The sequence below is a fragment of the Camelus ferus genome, chromosome 7 (assembly GCF_009834535.1).
Source record: "Camelus ferus isolate YT-003-E chromosome 7, BCGSAC_Cfer_1.0, whole genome shotgun sequence".
In the NCBI taxonomy this organism is placed as follows: domain Eukaryota; kingdom Metazoa; phylum Chordata; class Mammalia; order Artiodactyla; family Camelidae; genus Camelus; species Camelus ferus.
Window position 1 is genome coordinate 48,024,140 of NC_045702.1, and position 26,816 is coordinate 48,050,955.

The following is a 26,816-nucleotide window of genomic DNA, read 5'->3' on the forward strand; positions in this document are numbered from 1 at the left end:
AACATAGAATGTTACTTTGGTACAGAAGATTACCATGCTGATGGTTCTCATCACTGCTTGCAGGGACCCTAAGAAGAACATACTACCTCACATCAAAAAGTTCTTTTTTAGTACTAGAGAACTGTTTCTAGTCTTAGATGAAATGATTGTCCATATTTCTCCAATTATAGCTGCACTAATACTTCAGCACATACCTATTCAGCTATTTTGTCACATAAGCACTGTCTTGCAGTGGTCTCGTGCATACTCATTAGATGAGCCAAGGAACAAACCCTCCCTACCCATCCCCAGCATGACACAGAACAACTGAGTGTGCAGAGGCCAAGGAGTGAGAAATATCCTGCTCTTCTCCCATTTATAGTCACACTCTTGTCTTCCTGAGACTTCTTAAGGAAACATCTTGGCAACTCCCATAAGTCAGTTACTCATGAATATTAAAGAGGAATCGGAATTAAAACAAGTGACTATAGGCGTTGTGACAGTGTATACAGAGCAAATACTGAATGCTTACTAGGGTTCAGACATTGTGTAAGATACTCTGTGGGGATCTAAAGAAAAATCAGAAACAGATTCCAAATGGAAAACCCAAAGTGTGGGATTTGAAATACTGATTTTTGAAATGAGCCTTTTATTTTCAACCAGATTTCCTACAGAATATTTTTTGCCTTGAGATAGCTTCAATTCCCTTAACACGGGTTTTCATATATTTCAAATTCAAAACCTACACAAATAATAATATTTAGAAAACACTATGAACAAATGATGCTACATGATCTTCTGACAAGTGGAAACATATTTCACAAAGATCAAACTGAGGGATTGTATTGATCGGGAGAGATGTTTATTTTTACTCACCAACCTTCACCACTGAGAATCTTAATTTAGGGTATATCATGACTTTCACCCGAATGACAGATTGTAAAAATAGCCTAACATATGTTTTTGCATTGATGTGTAAGCACTGCCAGGTAAGTGTCTTGATATTGTCCGAGGTCTCCTATCTTATGACAAAGTGGCTGATTAAGGGGACAAATACTTACTAGAAATAACTGAGTTACAATATTTTGGTCAGAGAGAGAAATGTGAGTCCTTGTATTTCAGCCCTTTCCCTTTTATTTAGTTTTGCATTTTGTCTTATTGTATCTCTTGGTATAAACTTTAGAAATCAGGGACAAAAAACAATAATTTGGGCCCCGGTTTCCTCAATTCCTTCTTATACTTGCTTTGGGAAGTTCTATTAAACACCGAAGAATTAAGAGCAAAGTTTGGCCAGCAATTTAGTACATGGTGAATTTCAGAAAAAAATATCACACATTGTTGTCAGGAAGCAATTCTAGGTTGTAGGTCTGGGTTCATCAGCCTAAATGTATATGTACATTGGTAGAGTCCTAAAATTCAAGCTTTGTGTTCTGCATGTGCAAAATTTTAAAAATTTGGCCTCTAAATAAGTTACAGACATCAGTGATACCTTATAAATACAACATTCTAAACAGATATTTCAATCCCTCGATCTAAGTACAGATTCCTATCCTGATCTTCTGCTGGTTCTGACTGGTACCACATCTTTACTTAAAACCATTTCTCCTAAAGCCAATTCATCTAATCACCATTATATTAGTTTCCTAATGATGTTGCAACAAATTACCAAAAACCTAGTAGCTTCCAACAATACAAATTTTTAACCTTAGCAATAACTTTTAACAATAACAATAACTTGTGATTTTAACTGTAAATATCTTACAGTTCTGGAAGTCAAAAGCCTGAAATGAGTTTTAGGAGGCTAACCTCAAGGTGTTAGTAGTGCCACGTTCTTTCTGGAGGCTCCAAGGGGAGAATTCTCCATCTAAAGGCTGCCTACGCTCCTTGCTTCATGTTCTCTTCTCCATCTTCAGAGTTTATCACTTCAGCCTCTACATTTAAATTGTGTTGCTTGAAAATGTATTTGTATGTGCCTCTTCCAGGAGCCACAGACCATCTCAGCCTGAATACCTTTAACCTACATTATCAGTTCGAGATACTGTTTTTGATTTTTCTTCATAATAGTATGGTAGTATGAATTCTGGACCAAACTCAGGAGAATGGGCTTTGAGAATCAATTTTCAGAGGAGACTTTCTTTTTTAACTCTTTACCCAGAGCCAAGGTCAATATGGGCAAGAATCTGCACATTCTCTTCTCTCTTCCTCTTTCCCCTGGACTGTAAGAGTAGTCCTTACTTTCCATTCAATTTGGTCATGCATTTAAATTATTATTTTTTAAATTTTATCCAAGCATTCTTAAAAATTCTGTACTAGGAAAGTTTCTCAGTATACTCAGCCCACCTTAAATAGATCCCCTTAAAATTAAACTTTGAAGAAAGGGTCTTCAGACTTTAAAAAGCTCTAACATTAAAAAGCATAGTAGATATTTTAAAAAATAAAAAGTCCACAAGTGTACAAAACAGCTTAATATATATTATAAAAGACATAAGGTGAAGCAGAATCACTGTAGTCAAATTAGGTTGTATTTTTTGTCTATTTTTAATTCTATAAAAGCTATAAATATGGAGAGAGAACTTACAATTTTGCAAAGGCACTCAACAAAAGATTGAGTTCTAAAATAACTTGTTCAATAGACAAATTGGTCATAAGGTAAACTCAAATAATATAGTTGTTCATGAATTGACAGTTGTTCTAGGTCTCTGTTGCATCTTCTTTCTAAACCAACTTTTATCTTAGTTTATTTTTTTAAAATGAATTTGTACAATTAAACTGAACTGAGTGACATGTGGGCCTGGCTCAGCTTTCTACTGAATAAAATGTGTCATTTTCTTCATCAAATACACTAGATACTTGGGGAACCCCACAGGGAGAAAACTAATAAAACAATTGCATTGAAAAGTTTTAGTTTTAGTTGTTTTATATATACGATAATTACTGCCTAAAAATATTTCACACAAATCAGCTAACTTCTCTAATATTTAGTTTGATGGCAGCATTGTTAGAAATACATGGTTACCATCAACAGAGACATATTAACATTCTCAATAACCAGCATCATAAAACAACTGGCCAAGGAGCTATGCTGCTCAATGATTCTGGCTTCTCCATTTTGAAACTGCATTGGAGTACTCAGTGTGGGAAGATGATTGACCCCCAGAGATGCTGAAATTTTAAATACATAATGCAATTGATTCGTAGAGCCAAGGTTGCTAATTGGGTAATATTGTGCCTGCCTATGAATTGGCTATCATAAATTTGACTAAGGCACCTTAGGATATTACACAGATCCTTTCACTCATAAAGTATATTTCATTAAATTGGACATTGCCTGGCACATTATGTATATTATAGTTTAAACAAAACTATTATATTACCACAAAACTGTTTCTTGAGTCACTTAACCACTCAGCATAAAATCCATGGACACGTAACAGGAGTCATTACAATACGAAATGAAAAACTAATTAAAACACCACAGTTGTGTGCCAATTTTTTTTCCTAATGGCAATATTAGAGACCTAACACAATTTTCTCTTATTTGTTTCAAAAGATTACATTTTTTTCTTCTTACCTACTCTGGTATAAATTAAAAATCATTTGTAAGTAACATGCAGAAATTACATACTAGTTTAATAGAATATTTTATTCTCTTTGTCCACTCACTAAATATTGGTTTGTACACTAACTCATTCTTTCATGCCAAAGGAAGTTATGTACCAACTGAATATGAACTGGTCACAGATATGGCGTTTTCATGTTACCAAGCCATTTCTGTAGTTAGTGACTGAAACTATATGTACATTCAAATAAGGACTACTATTATTAGGGTACAAATAACTTAATATCAAAGACAAGAACAGACATTATAAATGCACTACACTGTAAGATCCTTGAGGGGAAAGATGGTACTTCCTTGGCCACCCTTGGCATGGTGCCTGACATGCAGTGGATGTGTAATTCATATCATCTTAAATTATGTGATTTTTAGTACAGAAGAACCAGCTCTCTGAAGCTCTGCATGCACATGATTGTGTGTACACGTGTACACACACTCACACACACACCCACGTTCCCCCTTTGAAGAGAAATAAGATTTCCTTCAATTTCCTAGCTCAGTTTCAGCTAATCTTCTGTAACTAAACCAAGACCAAGAAATATCTCAGCAGTTTCTAAAAAATGCCAACTCCTCCACATCCATCTTTCAAAAAGGGAGTGCAGAATTCTCCTAGCAACAAATACCCACTAATAATAGCCTCAATGCCACAGAAATCTTGATGTGAAAAAAGATTAACAGAGTCCATTTCCCAGTGAATAGAATTTCTTGTCTTTTTCTAAGGCAGAGTAGCTGTGCCTGTTCCGTATTTTCCCTCATTGCCTTTTCATTTGGGGAGGGGTATGCAGTGATGACCAGAGCCACAGGTCGAGGGACAAATTTAAGACATCTTACTCCTTCCTCACAGAAAACCTAGTCACAAAAGATTTCAGAATAGTGTTGTGAGAATCTACCTTGAAAATGAAAGAATGTTTATAGAATCCTCAATATAATAATTATCTTTTTTCTATGAGCTCCTCAACAGTGAGGAATTCTCTTAAATTCAGTCTTGTGTCCAAATGACTCATGAGTCTGGGGACAAGAGTATCAGTATCTTAAGAACCACTTTTTGAAAGTCTCCCTGAGGCTACCCAAGTGTATTAATAGCCAAGACATGTGCTGGGATACTGCCAAATGAGAATTTAAGGTGAGAAGACCCTATTTATCTTACTTGAAAAATGATTTTAGAAGACTAGTATTTCACTTCATTTATTGACTTTTTGAACTTTCTTACAGCTGGAAGACTTCTTGTGCCTTGTTTGCAATCTTGTGCTCTTTCTTCCAACCTTCTAAACACTATATGTTTATAAGATTATTATTTCTCTGAGCTGAAACTGGAAAATGTTTTCTCGAGAAGCATTTTCAGTTGCCTACAACTTGGTGAAAAGATACTTATTCTTGTTGAAATGTTGCACTGTTATGGTATTTGAAGAAATATTGATTAATGCGAGCATATTTTAAAACTGCTTACTTAAGGTTCACTAGTCAATTTTTAACCTTCCTTTAGGTTGCTCTCTCATAGCAAGATGCACTAAGCAGCGGATTTTGCTACTACCTCACCTTTCTGCCTCTCAACAAATCTTTCCTCAATTTTTTTTATTTTAAAAAAATCTTAAATTTTTACATTTAGATACCCAAAGCAATCTGAAACCACCATCACAGAAAAGTGACAAGACGTGTGGGTAGGTATGAATATATTTCAAATATTTCAAGTACACTCACCTTCCTATGGCTAACAAATATGCAAGTGAACAACATATAAGTCGGGAAATTGAGATGGGTCATTCTTGTGTATAGAATCTCTGGAAATACCAATCAATCACTATTATTATCATTTATCAAGTGATTTAATTCTCATAATTCCTAAAGAAAATAATTTTAATTTCTATCCATGAAAAAGATGTTGTACAAAATATATTTGTGTGAACAAAATAGACAAGTTAGTAAGAGTGTTTGGACATTAATCTTATAATTTGCTTTTTACATTTATACACGGTATGAATTAAAATATCTGTCATTCACTACTAAGTTATTCATGTCACTCTCTACATCAGGGAATTCAGATCCTTTCCCAAAGGGACTTGGAAACTAATAATACAGCCCTGTTCTTTTTCTGTATGCTATCTCAACAACCTCACTTGAGAAGTTGCTTCCTCAGTGTCTTTTTACCCTTTGCTGCACAACAAACTACCACAAAACTTAATGGATTAAAACATTTCCTGTGCTGGTTTTGCCTGGGCTCACCCATGTGACTGCATCAACTGGAAGATCAGAGAGGCTGGAAGGTCCAAGCTGATGTAATTCACATGTCTGATATCTGGTCCTGGCTGTCACCTGGGAAGCCTCAGTTCACCCAATGGCTTCTCATCCCCCAGCAAGCAAAAGTCACTGCACATGGAGGTCTCGGGGTGGCATTCCAGGAATACAAAGACAGAAACTACAAATCCTGTTGAGTCCTAGCCCCAAGAATTCACCCAGTGTTGCTTCTGGCACATTCTATTGGTCAAATAAATCACATGACCAGCCCAGATTCAAGGTGTAGAGAAAGACTCCACTTCTGAATGGAACACCAAAGTCATATTGCAAAGGGGCCTAGTACAGTGATTGGAGGAATTTGTGGCCATTGAACAATCCACCAACCTGGCCACAAAGGTCAGCTTCTCAGTTCATACGGCATGTGGACGTCTCATTCCTGGTATTTGAAATGGCAAATGTCTGATTCTCTGTGCATCAAGCATTTGAAAAACACCACATGCAATATTATAAATATTAAATATTCCATACAATTTTCAAGAAGAAAGAAAGAGTAATCCAGAGCTATGGTAAATAATTTTTTCCTGATCAAACGAAGAACTTGATGTCATAGGCCTCATGCTTCATGCTCCAATTCAATATTTCCTGTTCTGTGACAGTAACCTTGGTGTCTTGTAAGAAAAGTCACCTGGCTCAGAATTCAGCAAGAGCCCACCATGGGCTTACTGGGCGACCACTTCTAAATAATGCTGTGCTTTAAATACCCTTTTGAACAGGTACCATATGTACAGAATTATGATATTTTCTATGGATAGAACATATAGGTAAGGGCATAAACAAATGGTAGATAACATATAAAATTCAGTTGCATTTCTTTACACTAACAATGAATTAGCAGGAAAAGAAAGTAAAGAAAAAATACATTTCAAAATCACATCCAAAACAATAAAATACTTAGGAATAAATCTGACCAAGGTGGTGAAAGAATTATATGCAGAGAACTACAAAACATTGATTTAGGAAATTCAAGATGACTTAAAGAAATGGAAAGATATCTCATGCTCTTAGATTGAAGAATCAATATCATTAAAATGGCCATACTGCACAAGGCAATCTACATATTTAATGTCATCTCTATCAAATTACCCAGGACATTTTTCACGGAACTAGAACAAACAATCCTGAAATTTATATGGAATCATGAAAGACCCAGAATTGCCAAAGCAATACTGAAGAAAAAGAACGAAGCTGGAGGAAAAACCCTCCTAGGCTTCAGACAATACAGAGCTACCATAATCAAAACAGCATAATATTGGCACAAAAACAGACAAAAGGATCAATGGAACAGAATAGAGAAGCTAGAAATAAACTCACAGACTTACACTCAATTAATCTTCAACAAAGGAGGCACAAATATACAATGGAGAAAAGACAGTCTCTTCAGCAAGTGGTGTTGGGAAAACTGGGTAGCAGCTTGTAAGTCAATGAAGTTGGAACACTCCCTCACTCCATACACAAAAATAAACTCAAAATGGCTTAGACTTACATATAAGACAGACATTATAAACATTCTAGAAGAAAAACACGCAAAATGTTCTCAGGCATAAATCTTAGCAATGTTCTCCTAGGGCAGTCTACCCAGGCAATAGAAATAAAAGCAAAAATAAACAAATGGGACCTAATTAAACTTACAAGCTTTTGCACAGCAAAGGAAAACTATAAGCAAAACAAAATAACAACATACAGAATGGAAGAAAATTTTTGCAAATGAAACCTACAAAGGCTTGATCTCCAGAATATATAAGTAGCTCCTATGACCTAATAAGAAAAAAACAAACAACCCAATCCAAAAATGGGCAGAAGACCTAAACAAGCAATTCTCCAAGGAAGAAATACAAATGATCAATAGGCACATGAAAAAATCCTCAATATCACTAATTATCAGAGAAATGCAAATCAAAACTACAATGAGATATCACCTCACACCAGCAAGAATGGCTATGATTTAAAAGTCCAAAAACGATAGATGCTGGAGAGGGTGTGGAGAAAAGGGAACCCTCCTACACTGCTGGTGGGAATGCAGTTTGGTGCAGCCACTGTGGAAAACAGCATGGAGATTCCTCAAAAAACTAAAAATAGACTTATCATAATGATCCAGCAACCCCAATTCTGCATATATATCCAGAGGGAACTCTTAATTCAAAAAGACACATGTAACACAATGTTCATAGCAGCACTATTTACAATAGCCAAGATATGGAAACAGCCCAAATGTCCATCGGCAAATGACTGGATAAAGAAGATGTGGTATATTTATACAGTGGAATACTACTCAGCCATAAAAAAGAATAAAGTAATGCCATTTGCAGCAACATGGATGAAACTGGAGACTGTCATTCTAAGTGAAGTAAGCCAGAAAGAGAAAGAAAAATACCATATGATATCACTTGTATGTGAAATCTAAAAAAAGAAAAAAAGGACAATATGAACTCATCTATAAAACAGAAGCAGGCTCGCAGACATAGTAAACAATCTTATGGTTACTAGGGAAACTGGGTAGAAAGGGATAAATTTGGGAGTTTGAGATTTGCAAATGTTGGCCACCATATATAAAAATAGATTTTTTAAAAAGTTTCTTCTGTATAGCACACGGAACTATATTCAACATCTTGTAACAACCTTTAATGAAAAAGAATATGAAAACAAATATATGTATGTATATGCATGACTGGGACATTGTGCTGTACACCAGAAATTGACACATTGTAACTGTACTTCAATAAAATTTTTTTTAATAAAATAAAAATTAAAAGAAAAAGAAATGGTAGAGAATTTTCCTGAGTGCTTTGAGAGAACAGAATAAAGGAATCTCATCCATCCTAATCTAGAAGACAAAAGAAATAATGATTTGACCACCATAAAGATACATCCTTTTTCTTCATTATCACCCTTTTATGCTATTTTTCAAATATCAGATTATATCCTAGAGAAACTACAAGTGAAAGCATAAGTTTTTTAAAGCAATGTAAACAGTGAAGATTGGGTAGAATTCAGATCCACTTTACATTAAATTCCAGTGACAGCATCTACATTTTGTAGCCTTACACTTTCACTAGCTGTGCCTTTATGTACTTAAAGATGGATAAATAACAGGATTAATAACATTTATTTTATCTAATTCAGAGATCTCCATTGTTTGTGCTATAAATAACACTGGTCATTAATACCTGTCTACAAACTATAAATATCTTTTAATTACATCTCATTATGGCTAACACCTACACAACATTGCTTCCTTTCCCTGTCCTTCTGGGTAAAGATTCTCTAGATTCCAGAGAGGTTCATTTTTTACACATATGCATATGTCTTTGTGCACTGAAAATGGAAGATTTCCTTCAATTTTAAGTGTTTCCCTTGGACAGTTTTTCTGAGAGCAGTATTTTATCTTTTAATTTATTTTAACTGCCTGAAATGGATCAGCTGCAGCGTGGGAAGTGTGTCGACATTTATCTGAAGTCTTATCTTTATTAAATCACTTGTATTATTACACCATATAAACAACTTAATAAACACAGCAAATACTTATCTCACTGGAGTCAGTAAGCCTATTGAGCCAGCCAGTTTACTCTTAATTTTCTGAAAAAGATAAAACCTCCCGTATCAGTTGAGTCACTAGGGAAATTAAGTCTTCAGTTATCAAATCTGTTACCAAATCTGAAGTACCCCTCATGAGTACCTGGAGGGCTTTGATTCTTTCTTTTCTATAGACACCCAATGGAACTGCATAGTGACCTTTCTACTCATGCCACTGTACAAACGTAAACAGTCAGGAAGATTTCTTTTTCTTCCTCCCCCCAATACCTCAATAACTTTCAGGTGCCCTTTGCCATATTCGATATTACCGAGAGATCGTTGAGTTTTCTTCAAATATTCACACTCACATTCATAATAGAAAAACAATGCAATAGGGTCTTCTCCAAAAGAAGTCAAATGGAAGGTTTGTGGTCTAAATCTGCACTGTCCACTAAGGTAGCTACTAGACACATTAAAATTTAAATGAATTTAAGATTAGATTACTTAAAATTACACAAAACTTAAAATTTGGTTTCTCAGTCACACTAGCCACATCTCAAAAGCTCAGTAGCCATGTGAGGCTAGAGGCTACCTGACTGGACATCAAAGAGATAGAATATTTCCATCATCACAGGAAATTCTATGGGACAACTCTAATCTAAATAACATAGAAAATGACCGATAGTCTAAACATCTCCTTTTTATTTATTCTAAAGGTATTACTTCCTTTATTCTAAAGGTATCTTAAGGTACTTTTTAAGTGCATATTTTTAAAATGCAAAAAAAAGTATACTGAAGCAGCCTCTGTTTCTTTCCTCCACACAATTCCTGTCATCCCCTGAGGGAACCACCACCCTGAAGTTGATGAGCCTCTCTTCTACCTATTTTTTAAATATGTTTTTCCTAAATTATAGTTGCATTTTATACTTTTATATTAATAAAAATCCAATGAAAATTTTCACTCAACATTTTAATCTAGAAACATATGCACATTAATAGTTTGTTTAGTATTTCACTGCAGGTAGGTCTCAGACAATTTTGTATTCCATTGAATGACTATACCTTATTTATTCAGGCATATTTGACCTTATATAGATATATTTTAAATATTTCCATTCTCAGAAATAGCCTTTGATTAGGTGATTGGTGAAGACAAAGATAATGAAAAAAAAAATATTATTTCATTTGACAAGTATATCCTACTTTCTTATTCCTCACAGCCAAATTCCTTCCTCCTCCAAATAAAGGCCTGGATAATCAGGCAATTTTAAACATAAAGGTTTCTGTGTTTCAGTTCCCTGGTACTGTTTATTTAAAAGACAGTAAACAATTTCAGAGATTAAGATATAAGATAATGAAAACTTCCAATGAAAAGAAAGAATTGATAGTTATCTTTTCATAGTTCTAAGTCATACCTCTTAAGCTTACTTTCAGATCTGCTAGAAGACAGGCATATGATCCCTGCCATGTGGTGAAAGATGCTAGAATGAACCACTGATGGTAGTTAAAGCCATCCTGTAACCAGTATGATGCAACTCACCTTCTTGGGGAACAAAAAAAGCCACATATTTTTAGTATTCAAATCAGTCACTTGAGTTTTCGCAGTATCCAGGTTAGACCCTGTAACTTACAACAATCAGATTAACTTTGTTAGTTTGAAGATGGAAGTGCTGTTTCCCGTTGTCTCTCAGAGAAAGCTAGAGAATATGCTGAGCCTACCTATGTCCTTGGTCACCTCCACATGGCTTCTGTCACCAGTATTTGGCAGCCACACTGAAATCAGGCCATCCATTCAATCAGAGCTCTCTATTTTGAGTTATTGTATGCCAAGTACTTTACATATCATATTTTATTTAATCCTCATCAAAATCCTCAGAGGAATGCTTTATTTTTATCTCCAATTCATCTGTGACAAAACTGAGGCTCAGAGAAATTAAGAAATTGGCAAAAAACTGTGCAGCTAGGAAATAACAGACCTTAAACCAAATCCAGAAAAACTAGATTCTGGCTCCACTTTTGAACAAACTAGCTATGTGGACCTGGCAATGATATTAATGATCAAAGCGCTTTCCAGTATTTTATAAAAAAAAAATTGATCACCTAGAGCCTCTATTGTCTCACCTATACAATAGGAGGATTAAAATAGATGTCTCTAAGTCATCTTATAAGGCTAAAATTGTGTGAATCTAAAATGCAAAGTCATTAACAAGGGTTGATTAAGATATATTTGTTTTAATCAGGGTTCCACTAGAGACAGAAAAAAAATTCCTAGTCTCAAGGATTCAATAATCCAAGAAAACAAAAACAAAAACAAAAACAAAAACAAAAACAAAACAAACAAACAAAAAAAAAACCCAACATTACAAATACAGAAGACAAAATAGAGAGACATATATATGATATACCTTTAAAATCTAGTGAATGCTGAAAGTACAGATAAAAATAAATACTGGAAAATGTGAATGATAATTCAACTTTCAGCTATGCATTGATAAACTGCCTTGTTTTTAACAAATGAGATTGTAAATTCCATGAGGGCAAGAGATAGTTTGCTCGTTTTCATTGTTCACCTAGAACTGTCATTCACATCAAATGGTCATTCAAAAAATATTTGTTGACTGAACAAATGAATGAATGAATGGGCGTTATCAAACAAACCTGGGGGGGTGGTGAGGAACAGCAGCCACCAGGCAGCCCAGCTTCACAAAGGCTCTGCACCAGGCACCCAGCAGGGCCACCCCACCAGGAGGATGCCCAGTAGGAAGGTCAGCTCAGCCAAGGGGCAGTGAAGAAGCCCGAGAGGAGACTGTGAGATTATCAGCTAAACCTACTCCTGCAAGAGCGGAAATGAAACCAAAAATGGCAGCAGGAAAGGTTAAATCTTCAGACTAAACTACAGAAAGGAAAAGGGGGGAAAGGGGAAAACAGGCTGAAGTGTGTAACCAAGAGACTGAAGACTCACCTGCCAAAAAACGAGGAACTAGAAATGAGGAGGGTCCAGCCTTGGATGACACAGGACAGAAAGAAGCTAAATCTGATTAATGTCATATGACAGGTCTTATCCGTGGTTCCTGTCTCTAGTTTTGTACAACCCAGAGGAATATTTTTAGTCAACTATTTTTTTAGTGGAAGTTTTTAATAGAAATACTTTCAATAAAGTATTTTTTAAGTGTAAATGCTTTTTTGTAGAAACTGAAATTATTTGCTCCTAGTTTATTTTTTGGTACAACCAGAAAATAGTGAAATACTGAATTATGTGAAGCTTTGATGGTCTTCAATGTCAGCCCAACATTTCATAGAAGGAGAGGGGGGCGTTTTTATACCCTATAGTACGAAGCATACCAAATGGCAATTTGGAGTCACAGTTGTGTGTTTAATATGTCTTGAACACTTTAAATTAATTTTATTCCCATACAGTAGAATTGCTCACTAAAGAAAACCACTCCTTGATCTTGGGTTTCCCTATCAGAATTGTGTGTCCTCTGTCACATAATGGTACAAGTAGTCCCATTTCCCTAATAACTCTGTTAATGTGCTGTGAAAGACAGAAATTTGGGGTGTGTAGGGTATATGATACTATATTGTGAATCAGTGGGACTTATAATGTAACAGCTTATTAATATGGAAGATATTGGCACTTTGTATGCTCTTAAGGAAAATTCACCTCCAAATTGTGAGCTGGAAATTCACCAGAAGAACTATTTAGACAAGAGCCAAAACTACAGGGCTTTTTAGACCTTCAGTGTAGAGGCCCTATGCCACATCCCATTTTGTATTTCTAAAATTACATAAGCTTCAGTCCCTGCAAAACCATGATCCCCTCCAGCCTCTGAAAAGAGTTCGAAGCTTCCAACTTTGGGTCTTGCTGTGTGTTTCCAATAAAAGCCAGGACAAGCTGCCTTTGCTCTGCTTTCAAAACCTGTGGACTCTTGTGTCCCTAACCTTGCCCTTGCTCTCTCTCTTGACTTTGGAGCTCTTTAATCATCTACCCTAGTACCATGAGTAGGAGCCAAACCTCCCTGCTTGGTGTCCTTGCCTCTGAGTCTCATGAACTGATGTCCATAAAGAGAAAAGTAAAATCACCCACAGAGAAGTCCCCTTTCAGCCTCCCAGGCTCTTAAGAGTTGTCTTATCCTGCTGAAGAAGTACTACTATTTATCTTGTTATATAGCAGAAAGGGCTGTGGAATTCCTTCTGGTCCAAAGTCCAACCCAGGACTCTATTTCTAGCTGATTCTCACATCCTCACCACTGCCATTCCCCCTGCCCACCTCCCAACCCCCAAAATTACCAACACCATCCAACAAGAAGTGCTGGATTTCCATAGTTGTGGGGAAAAGCCACACATCTGCTGGTGGCTGCAAGCACTCGGCTGAAACAAACTGAAACATACCTCCCCACCTCTTCAGAGTAGCCTTAGACATTTTAAAACATAGAAAACCCTTCAGAACTAAGTAAATGGATATAGATTCTTCAGATTTTTTAATTCCTCACAGACTTTCAAGGGATGATTCTTTTGTGAAGACCGGGTTAAATCTGGATTTTCATAAACTGGAATGTCTTAAAATTGATTACATCAGCTCAGCAGCTGTGAGGAGAAATGGATACGTGCCTACATAGTTCTTTCTGCTTGTTAAAGGAGCAAGCACAGATGCCGTTAAAAATACCTAAGAAGGCATTTGGGGGCCAGCTGTTAAGTCTTCACTCCTTTACTTTCCACAATTTTACATCACACAAACCAGTAACCTTAGGTTGGGGGGATTAAGTCAAGTTTGGATGCAGTACTCCAAGGAGATTCCAGTCAATCAGCCTCATTCACCAGTTAACAAGGCTACACCTGCACCACATGGTCCCAAGGGAAACTGCCTGTGGGGAATTCAATACTTTTCTCAACACATTCTGCAAAAATCAAAGAATCCTTGGAAACTGCTAAATCACCTTGTGACTGACATCGCTCCTGCTAAGGAGGTGAAAATCTGATTCACCCAATTGCCTTTTTTTTTCCTTTTTTTTCTTTTTGAAGGTGAAGAGACAAAGTTGAAGAAAAGTACTTCAGCAAGATGCTTTTGGGTAGAATAGGAACACAGAAAGGACTGGAATAGTACTCTACGTTCATCCCAATTACTCCTATTCAATCCCAATGCATAATGAAACTCACAACGATCTCACATGCAGAACTGCCCTTTACTTCAAAAGGAATGCTACTTTTTCCAGAAATAAAAAGGCGTAAGGCAGTGAGGCACAGTCGTGATGAGACACAGTCCAGAAACAATATGTAATGGCCAGAAATAATGAAAGCTTGAGAGCACTGGTACATGCATTTCCATTTCAGGTCAGAACATCAAGATGAAGTTCTAAGAGTGTTCCAATTCATTTAGACCTTAAATAGATTAGCAATTGGATTTTGAAAAATGTGTGCACGCTACATCGTTAAATCACTGTAAATCAAGGAATGATGAACTAACCTGATGTTAATTGTGAATATTGCTTCCAGGCCTCATTTCTTTAACAATATAGAACTATGCTTTATTTTCAATAGCTTTTCCAATATGCTTAATTGCATATTATAACAGAAAGCTCTTTGTAAAATTCTAAAGCCTTATCTATTAAATGTTCTTCCATTATCTTTCTACATTCAATTCTCACACAGAAAACCTTCCCATTTACTACCCTCAAATAAAACTTTAGTAATTATCAGTTTTCCTAATTTAAAGATCTTTATGAAGCCAAATAAACTACCCTCTCTCTCCTCTTTGATTCACAGAGATTTTAATCTGACAATACAACTCATCAGGCATCCACTTTAGTAAGTACTGAATGTTAAACACAGAAACACTCACGGTTAGACTATTCCTAAATCCTCTGATTGAACAGATCCTAATACTAAAAGCATTTTCAAAGGAAAAGGGGAAAGACGCAATCTCATTAGTTACATTATTTTCTTGGCATTGAAAAAAGTTTCCTGACCCACTTTATCAGCAGTTTTTCAAGTCAAGCTTATAATGATTTCTGGCCTCTGCCCTTGGGTGCTTTCCAAGGAGTTTAGAGGCATATATCACCTTGACTGATATGCAATATAACTATTTAGTGCAGCTATGAAATTAACTGTTCACCCCTTAGCCTGGGGTTTAATGGGATCCAGGCTTGATATCACGGGCATTATTTAATAACTCAACATTCAACACCTTTGCTTCATGAAGTTCAACACTTTAAAAAATGCCGACCACTTGCTGCTTTTGCTGACAATTCCCTCTTTTAGCCTCACAAAGAATATTCTTCCTATTCATTTAACAAATATTTGTTGAGTACCTATTGTGAGTCAGGTGCTAGGTACTGAAATTTGGCGATGAACCAAATAAACCCAGTCCTCATGGAGTTTACCATGGAAGCCTTTCCAGAAAATTGCATAGCATTCATGCTCTTTAAGAGTTTCTATATACATTTACTATGACATTTATATATTACATACACTCATCTGAAATTGTGAGCTGTTTTTTCAAGTCATCTCAAGTTCCTGTGTTTATAATATAGTATTATATTTATGTAGGACAGAGGAAGTCCAAATAATTCAGTTTGTTATGAAGACATTGTATTCTATGTGACACCATATTTCCGGAACATGCTTTTCCCAGACAATCTGAACTCATGAGACAGCACTGAATTCCATGTTAATACTGTAGTGTTTGGGAATCATCATCTTGTCGCATGACTTTGCCCATTGTTTCTCATGAATTGGAGGTGGAAGGGAGGCGGGAGAGAATTAAGAAAGTTAACAACTTTGTTTTAAGGTACCGCAAGCATTTTTTGCTATGTGTCCCCACAGTACTCAACACATAAATCTATACATTGCATATTATTTTCTATAACCTGCGTTTTCCATTCCAATTTCCAATTCCTACCCTGTAATTTCTAAGTACATATAATTACTACTTCAGGTGTTAAATTCTACATTTGCAAGTATCTACACCCCAGGCCTCCCAAACAAAAGACATCAGCTAGCTAAATACAATTACCACATTATAAAATGTGCAAATTTTAGCAATAATCATGGTCTAAGAATATTCAAACACAGATACTCTACCTCAAGGAGCTGAATTAAAAGATCTAATGATGAAATCTAGGTTTTATAATTTCGACTTCAGGATACATCTTTAATGAGTAACCCACTTCTAATCGTTAGGAATCAGAAAATAGGTATAACTAGAAAAATAAATGTTACTTTGTGAATATGCACAACCTTTCGCTGTTCTTGTAGGGAAGATTCCCTATCTTCCTGATTCTCAGTTCAATATTCATTTATTTAATAAGTAGAGAAACCCATTTTTTGAGCTCTGACTACCACCAGGCATTTTTCCAGGTGTTGAAGATATTGTAGGAAATAAAAATAACTTCCTGCTCCATGAAGCTTACCTTCTAAGAGAAGAGGCAGGTAAGACCTCTACTCTAGTCACCTACTCAGTCACATTGGCAGGGAGCTCTGCATAGTGTTAATACTGACAGACAATACTGACTTTGTCACTGTATGCACAGTAGACTACATTAATATGTAGTCTGAATGTAGCACCTTTACCACTCCAAAACACCAGTGTCTTTAGGTAACGTTTTTTGGGCAACAATGTTCATACAAAAACCAGTGAGATTAAGCAAATTCTATAAATGGAAATAATAATGGAAGAGCATGCTGTTTCATAAAGATTATTTAGAGCAGACCAATCAATCAGTATGTCTTTGGAGGGCACTTTGACAGTATTCTCATCTGACATCCAACCTTCATCAGTTGTCCACAGCTGGCACCCATTCTGATTGATTGGAGCCTGTTCTGTACTAATTGTTAAATATTCAGATATCACCCTGCTTGCTTAAATTTTAGTTTAACATGCCCTTTGACCCAACATTTCCACTCCTGAGTATAACCTACAGATATATTTGCACTTGCAAGAAATAATTTATGAAAAAGGATATTCATTATAACATTATTCAATATAACAAGGGATTGGAAATCAGCTAAATGTCCACCAGTGGAGGTCTGGTTAAATAAATTTTAGTACATCCATAGAATGGATTATCATGCAGCTTTTTAAAGTATGAGACAGCTCTGGGTGTGATGATATGGAAAATTCTTTTAAAAGCATTGTTAGACCAAAAAATCAAGGTGGAGAACACTGTGCAACGTGCTACCATTTTTGTAGATACCCACACATACAGATACTACAGTTGTAAGTGCATTGAATGTGTCTCTGGAAGTATATACAAAGAACAGGTAGCTAGTTGCCTGCAGGGAGTTGATTATGTAGCTAGCTACTGAATGGGATAGGAGAGGCTTACTTTTACCTCCAATATTTTTGCTGCCTTTTGAATTTTTCACTGTGTGCATGTATAGCCTGCTTATATTTCTTCCTAGAAGAAAACCAAATAAACATCATACCCCTTAATTTTCTTAGACCCAGGGAAATTTTTAACCTTATTGCAGACATTAAAATGAAGGATGGGGATGGGGAGAGTACAGCTCAGTGGTAGATTGTGTGCCTAGCATACAAGAGGTCCTGGGTTCAATTCCCATCAAAAGTAAGTAAATAAATAAATCTAATTACCTTCCTCTGCCACCCCCCAAAAAAATGAAGGATAGAAAACTCAAACACTCTCAAGGAATTTCTAGTCTAACCAGTAGTATTTATGCTGTGGGGATTTTTTTTCCCTCTTTGTCTTATAATTCTAATAAAATGTTACTAACCTGTATATTTTACATTTTTTCATGACGTAAAATTCAGAAGACTGAAACACACCCCACATTGTTTAGGACTAGTTCCTGATTTTTTTCCTTTGGGTTTAATGTTGCTAAATAGGGTAGAAAGTTGTTTGCAAAGCCAGCACACTCTGTGATAAAAGCTGGTTCTTAAGAGCTCTGTCTCAAGACTAGACTCAATATTCATTCTTTAGCACATCACTTGTCAATTTCTACTCACTCATAGGCATATAGGAAAGATTCAAACCGGTTGAACTTGACCTTTTGTTTTTAGAAAATTCAGAATTCCTTTAGAAGGCACAAAAGTAGATAACTGCAATTTTTTAAAGAAACAATTCAACTATTTTAAGGGCAATGTCTTTAATTTTTCACTTTACTCATTGTCGATTGCTGATGCATATTGACTTAAGTACAAATAGATTATTTTCAAAGACTGTCAGGGAAGATTTTTAATCTATAATAAACAAAGAAAACTTTGCATCTTCAGAAAAGTAATGAAACTTTGTGTCAAGATAAATTTAGCACTGAACCTTTGCTGCAGATTTAAATCAATGTAAATAGTACTAAATAAAACAAAACAAAACAAAACAAAAAAATGAAAGTGAAGATTCAGAAACATTGATCATGGCCAAAATACCCCCCTACACTGTTAAAAGGTTTAACTTCAGTAATATCTGTGGTCATTGACTAGATCAATGAAACTCATTATTTAAGAGTATCCAATTATAGTTCACTGTAGAATGAGCATTCTAATAAATCAGTATACTTTACATAGAATTACACAAAGCCAACATGCAAGTTAATAACACAGCATGAAAAATCTAGGATCAACTCCCAGGAGGCCCAGAAAAAATAGTCTTGTGATAAATTATTTCATTTAACTTTGATTAGATGCAAATATTTCATAACTATGCCTTTCTGATAGTTTATGGCTAGCAGTACTAATAGAGTTTGATTAAGCACTTAAGAGAAGAGATCAATATACCTCTGTCATATTTACACAGTAAAAAAACAGCATGTTCAGTGAGTGCAAAACAACTTTCCGAACAATATAGTACCTCAATTCATGTTAACTGTAATATTTTTCACAACTACTTTGATGTTTTGGAAAATAGGCCTCCTTAATAGAATTCAACAGCTTAGAAGCAATGGACTGAAACATGAAAAGAGAAATACCAGAAACAAAATAAATCAAGTCAGTTAATATCAGCTTGAGAACTTTTTTCCCAAGAAATGTACACTTATCATGGGTAAAACATATTTAGTTGACAGCTAAGCAAAATACAAATAACAAATGGCTTAGTGTGTTTTGGCCACTAGCGGTAAAAAAAAGAAATTCAGACATTGAACCAAATTTGCCCTGGAACAACATGGGCTCCCTTGCAAAATGCATTAACAGGTACAGTTCATTAAAATTAAAATCTGATTTTTATCCAGTCAAATTGCTGAATGTAGACAGTCAATCCTGATCATTAATATCTCGAAGCGGACTGAGACACAATGTGCTATTGAATTTAACTCCTGTTGATTCACAACAAAAGTTTCCAGAAGTGAAAAGCAGCTTCTAAAACTGTATTAAAAAGCTTATGGGAATCTCTGTTGTGCCTCTAGGACTGGAGGCACTGGAATGCTCCTAGTTGCTGAAGAGTTTGGGCTTCAGGATTTGGACTGATAGATACAGTCTTGATTCTAAAAGGTAGTCTAATAAGACTGGGTCATGACTGGATTGAATCTTAAATTTAAAAGTTGCAGGATCAGACTAGAGAGTCAGAAATGCCAAGTTACTGTCTTGGCTTTGCTCTGTATAAACAGGGAGTAAGTGGAAGAAAGAGAAAGTCTTTGAAAAGCGTTTTGGTAGAGTGGAAAGACTGTGAACCTTGGAGCTCAAGAAATCTTAATTTGACTTCACTAACTGCAGCCTCAATGTTCTCATCTATAAAATGGGGATATTAATTGCACTTTTCTGTAATATTGTAAGAATTTAATGAGAGCATATGGAAAATATCAATGACAGGACTCAAAAATGGGTGTTATTTAGGAAGGTCTACATATTTTCTCACACCGTACCTCAGAAGCACAGGTTTCACTATCTCGTCTCTAAATATTCTTATAACAGGAAGTGCGAAGGGGAACTAAATTTGTTTTAAAATTTGATGACTTCAAAAACTTAAACCAATGATTCTCCTCCATAGCTGCTGTTAAGCTATGTCTCACTCTTGACTAATTAAATCAGTATTTATGGATGTGGAGTCCAGGTTTCAATATATCGCCAAGATGAAGAACCACTGATTTATACAGTTCCTTCTGGGTAGTTTTCAGTCATTTTGGATTACACTCAAAATTCATCCCTTGAAGCTGGGCACAACGGTTACTCCAAAGTCTGTATTCAGTCAGCAAGATTAGAAGGGGGGATGGCTGATGGGTAAGCAACAACGCTGTCTGCCGCGTTTGCTAAAGGGATTTCCAATGTCCTCTAGTATCCAAATCTGGTTTCAAGACTACTGCTAGTCCTGTTCTCTCCTGCCTTGGAACAATAAACCTCATGACAAAATCTTGAAGATAGAAGTATGCAAACATGAATTAAGGCGTAAGTTAAAGCATATCAATTTAATACTTGCAAAAGTTTATTCTCTACACGCTCTTTTATTACCAGCGATGGACAACTTGGCCATGACCATGGTAGCTGGAGCCCACGTGTTTGAGTGCATGTATGTAAACAACCACATATAAGCACAACTGTGTCACTTTTCTTCTCTGTTCTGCTCCCCCATGTCCCCTGGCATACCATCGGGGCAGCATGCTATTTGTAGGTGCCATAGTTACTAGGCAGTAATAGGCATTTAGAATTGGAGTTAAAATTACAGAGCCTCAGACTCCAGTTGTTATTCTGTCAAGCATTAGGGAAGAATGCCAATTATTTAAAAACCTGAACAATCAATTAAAATTGATTCTGGTTTGCTCCTCATTGATTCTCTGGCTGCAGCTTGACCAAGAGGGAGTGCCTCTAGGAGACAAAAACTATAAAGTAGAGAAGTAGAGTTCCTCCTGTCCATATTCCTGGGAACTGCGGTATGTATATCGAACTCCCTTTATAAGTGGAAGGTACTTCAAGATGCAGATCATTTACATATGAAAAATTCTTATGTGGGAAAAAAAAGTGCAAGAAAAGGAGATGTTCCCTGCCTGCCAATGTTCCACAATAGCCCACTCTATTAGCAATCTATCACTGTTACTTCTATTATCAGAGAAAACTAGAGGTAGCATTACTAGTTGAGAAAGGTATAAATTGATAAGAGCTGATATTTGACTAGTTCAATGTATAACCGACCTACAGATTATTATTCTGTAAAGAGCCTTTTGCTGGTGCCAGTTTAGCCTCTTAACCTGGTGGCTTCTTCTCTAGGCTTAGCTACTACATCTCTGACAGCCAATTGCCACAAGGATCCCCCCTTCAGCTATTAAGCTTCAACTACCACATACTCTATTGCACTACTTTGCCTCTCCCTGGGTTAGTCTCCATAGAATATCTATTGCCAGCCCTACCTGTAATCACCACCCTTCACCTCTCCTTATAAACACTACTTAACATCTTGTTGCTAGCTCACCTTTCATTCAAATGGGAGGCATCAGTGTGATTACAGTGAAGAGTCCTTCAAATCCAGTAGGCCAGGGATTCTCAAAGTCTGGTCTTTGGACCAGCATTATCAGCATCTCTGGGAATTTGATAGAAATGCAAATTCTTGTACTCCATCTTAGACCTACTGGATTAGAAACACTGGGGATAGGGTCTTGCAATCTGTTTTAACACATGGTTCTGATTCATGCTACAATTTGAGAACCACTGCAGTAAAACAAACTTTGCTCTGAGATCTTTCTATCAGTGGTTGTCCCTTTCCATTTGAGGGTGAAGGTGGATGGCCTGGTAAGGACTGCTCTTGTTTTTAGGAGAGGTGTCATTAGCAGTTCTTCAATGTCATAACTAAAAAAATTAGGGGAAGAAAATGTGAGCAATTATTCTTACAAAGGTGCTCTCTTACATTTCTTTACAGGAAAATAAAACAAATATATTTTCAACTTTCATGTCTCTATATCCACTACAAAAGCAGCTTCTTTTGAAAAAAATAAATTTAAATTACCCTCAAGAATGTCTTTTATAAGTCCACTGAAGAATTTAGTTAAAGTTTAGCTTTTGAGATAATTCAAATTCCCAAACTCAGATGAATGAGTAACTATGATAAGATGAAGACAGACTGCAGAAGCTTCTGATTAACCTTAGGAATTACATTCCTCTAAAGAGTTATGAAAATTTTAGAAGCCACACGTTATGATTATCTATACTATTGACATGGCTTTTTCATTTAGTAATAACTACATAGCACTTTAATAACTATTTCAATATCAAAGTGCTTCTGATAGATTTGTCTGGTGTATATGTATGAGTTTCTGTGTCCATAATTTAAAATCCTCCTCCAATATTCTGACCAGTCTCTAAATAACTATAACATAGTCACAGTTAAGTGCCTAAAATCCCCTCTGAAATGAGCTAGAGATATATAAATACTGAAAAAAAAATTTTAAGATAGCTTCATGTTGTAACCAAGAAGGGTTGAGTTCCTGAGAGGGGTGACTCTAGACACGTGAGGAAACATTCAAGATTAAAGAAAGCCCCTCCATATCCTGAAATCTGTTACCACCCAGGAATATGGAGAAGTGGGATCAGAGCCATTAGTCTGGTGGGGAAGGGAGCCCAGAGAGAGGAGAGGTTCAGAAAGAGGCAAGAGTGAGAGTAGGAAAAGATAAGATTATTGTAAAGACACCCAGGCTGTAAAATAAGGGGCAGCTTGAGGGAAAAAAAGGTGAGTCTTAACTTCAGGGACCCTCTGAGTGAAATGAGGGAAACATCATTGTTGCATATATTCTAGTCACCCAACATGTACTGAATGCCTACTCTGAGCTAGGCAAAATGCTGCAGCTTTGTATGTGTGGTGGATGGCAGTTTGGACAAGAAAAGTGGAGGCAGACCAAAAAGACTGGGCTACTTCAGAGGCTAAAGGAGCTGAATGTGAGAGATCATGTTGGAACTAAAAATAACTAGGAGACTTGACAGCCTGACGTAGCCACCCATACCACACAGCTTCGACAAGTGAAGAGGAAGGACTCTAAACACTACAGTGGAATGAGCGAGCCCCAGAATGTATTATTAGGTGGAGTAAGCAAAAGACAGAAGAGTATGCATGTTACAGGCTCCCTTTATGTAAGACAGAGAAAGGGCATTCTGTGTTGTGAGTGTGTTTGTATGTGCGTGTGTGTGTGTACACACGTATATGTATGCTTATATTTACTAAAGAAACTATGGAAGGGTAAACAAAAAACAAATAAAAATTGTTACCTATCTGGGAAGAGAAAAAAAGGAAAGATGGGAACAAAGACAGAAGTTAAATCACCCTGAATTGTCTTACGGTTTTGATTCAGGAACGATATTACTATTTCACATAATTCAAAATAAAATTTTTTAAAAAGAGAATCCTTTAAAATTGAAAACATACTGAAAGTCAATCTAGCCATTTATTAATGTGGTAGTATGGCCATATTAATTGCTTAAAATCATTTTAAAACAAAGTAATTCTACAGTTCTGGTAGTAGGGATCAAAAAAGCAAAAGAAACCATAATGAAATATTAAACTGCATTAGTTTAAGAGTCTTTTACTAAGATCTGTTAGTAAAATTACTATATACATGTTACACACATATAAATACATATATGTATACAAATGGAGAAGGGGGAAGGATAAAGCAAATAAATGTTTATGGATTACATTAATGTTATTAGGAAACCAGATTTTCAGTTAAGAGAGATAAGAAACCAATATAAAATCAAAAGGATTAAGTAAAATAAGCAATTTTATATTTGAATTGGAAATATCAGTACCACATTTATAATCTATTTCTCTCTTTCTTAAAAATATATCTTATCTGCCAAATAAAAAGATATAAAACCAATGACAACCCAACAGCAATGAGCACCCCTAGGGCCTAGATTATGACCTTTAATACCGTTTCTCACTGAAAAGAAACCAGAGTCAATTCTATGGATAGAGGAGAAATTAAACAGAATGTATATAGGATATCTAACAGCAAGGATGCTATCAAGGTCTACTAGAGTCACACCAAGTGGACCTAACAATCAACTTGAAGTGGTTCTTCCAGTTGGAAAAGGGATAATACAAGTATCAAAAAGAATATGATTGCAATGCAATGCATTAAAAGCCATAAGTTTATAATGGTACCAAAAAAAAAAAAACAACAACAAAAACCAACAACCAAGATTTGAGTTTCTTTTATAAGTTACCAGGATAACAAATTTATTACTCTGAAAATTGATGGGCAAAATATCAAGAATTTTACTGCATTTTCTGCACAAATTGATTAATTAGTTGATGAGCAAAAGTTCTCCTTTACAAAAAAAATGTGGCTAATAAATGCAGAAGGAATGGTTTAATTAGAATATCACCATTTGCAACCCCTGATAAATTAACTGATGCCACAACCATCTTCAATGTCTAAAAGCCATTAGATAAAAGGTTTATAACGGAGGTTTCAGACTGACAACTCTTGAACTTACTGATTAATCTTACCATCCTCTTAAAGCAGGACAACCAGGTATTATGCGCCTCCTGCTGTGCTGCAGTAGGAAATACACATATTTATGAACTATGCTCGCAAAAAATCAGAATCCATATCTAGTCAAGGGTCTAGATCTTATCAACAATTTACAGGAAATACAGTGAATAGAAAGTGTGTTGAATGACAGGAGGATACAATCGGTCAAATCTAAAACATAGGTAATTCCATAGGAGAAATGCTCCCCAATTTTTTCAACAAACAGCCCAATGTGGGGGGACTCATATATCACAGACACATAGACCAAATTTAATGCAAAAACCTTATCTGGATCCTGATTCTAGCAAACTAACTCTAAAAAGACATTTTGGACATAATTTGATAAGCATATTAATAAGCAATTTTTAAAATTATGTTGGTTGTGACAAGGTATTGTTTTTTAAAGAGTCCTCTGAAATTAATAAATCAAGTTCTGAGAGTGTACTTAAATTTACCTACCTAGAAAGGCCTTATCCTAAGATATCTTCATAGACCTGTGCAAAGTACATTTGCACATTAAATGGTTAGGATATACTGGAGAATGATTGGGTATAAAAGGGAGAAGGGCCCAGGGATCCCAGGGTCACCAGCTTGTTGAAATTACACCAGTGGTAAATCAGGCTAGACATCTAGGAAGCCTTCTCTCTGGGTCTGTCCTAAGCTAACCATTACCACAACGTTGATCTATTCACAAATACAGAGACCTGGGATCTATAGAGTTAAACTCACTGACACTGAGAATTGGCACCTGAGGAACTGCTTCCAGCCAGAGGATTACTGACAATGCTTTCACAGCCTTGAGAAACTGTGGGTGATGGGCAGGGACAGGAGGTGGGAAGAGAATGGCTCCCACTCCAGGGCCTGGAGCAGGACTTACTAACTTTGGCTGCAGTTTAGAATCACTGGGGTGGGGGGGTGGGGGGCGAGCTGATGAGAGGGTGTTATAAAAGTGCCCTTGTCTGGACCCCACCCCTCAGAGATGATGTTTTCTTTTAAAATCCAGCCTCTGCCCCCACCCCCAATGAAGTAATTCTAAAGAGAATCCAGGACTGAGAAGCAGACTGACCAAAGACACAGGCATAAAAATATGAGCCAGTCCCCTTCAGGCACCAAGTTTAAGAGCTCAACTTTGGGGCCAGACCACTTTTGCATTCCAGCTCCACTACTGAACAATTATATGATCTTGTATAAGTTACATAAAACCTCAATGCCTCCGCTTTCAAAAGATGGGGATGACTAAATAAATACATAAAATTGTGTTCCACATATGACCGTTGGAAAGAGTAATTGATATAGGAGTGTAAAGCATTTAGAACAGAGCCTGGCATTAAAAAAGGGCAATTACTATGTCTCCCAGTATCTTCTAGAAGAGAACTGCCTTTGAAGTCTCTTTGGTTTATTTAGGTCCTTAACTCAGGGATGGATTTTAATCACGCTTACTGAATTCTGAGGTAAGCAGAGAGACTAACTGCTCCTCGACTTATAGGATGTTTTAACTGATCCCCAGGTTGGGTAAACGTCATTGGACTCTGAACTCTGCAATCTACCATTTGTATTTCTCAAAATATCCTAAAAGACGTCTATTCATATCTAAGTCCTACCACTACACTAAGTTCTCCAAGCACTCTAAGGTGAACAAAATATTGATAAAATCCTGAACAAGCAATGATGTGGGAAAATGGGCACTTTAAAATCAACCATGGACTCCTTAGCTGCCTGTCACTCTGGAAAACAGAAAATGGGAGATTGAGGGATAAATTATAGAATATGTAACGTTTAGTATCAGAGAAAGAAAATAAAGTGGGAGGAGAGGATGATTTGGCAAAGAGACTAGTACAGACTAGCTTAGGACATCACTAGAAAGGTAAGGATGGGAATACGGAGAGAGGATGAAGTGGGTAACAGGGATCCAAAAATACACCTACTCTTCTTCACAATACTACAAAGGTGGCAGAGATTCCATTTTTCCTAATTTTGCCAGAAGGTTATTCAGAGCCTGAATTTTACACAAAATATA

The 26,816-nt window shown here is 36.2% G+C and overlaps 1 long non-coding RNA gene and 1 pseudogene across 1 annotated transcript in view; one reads left to right on the top strand and one right to left on the bottom strand.

Moving 5' to 3' along the window:
- The window catches only part of LOC116664932, a 125,299-nt gene that overhangs the window by 74,378 nt on the left and 24,105 nt on the right, over nt 1–26,816 (bottom strand). The window lies entirely within an intron of this gene.
- Nucleotides 12,148–12,521, top strand: LOC102518361 (annotated as a pseudogene).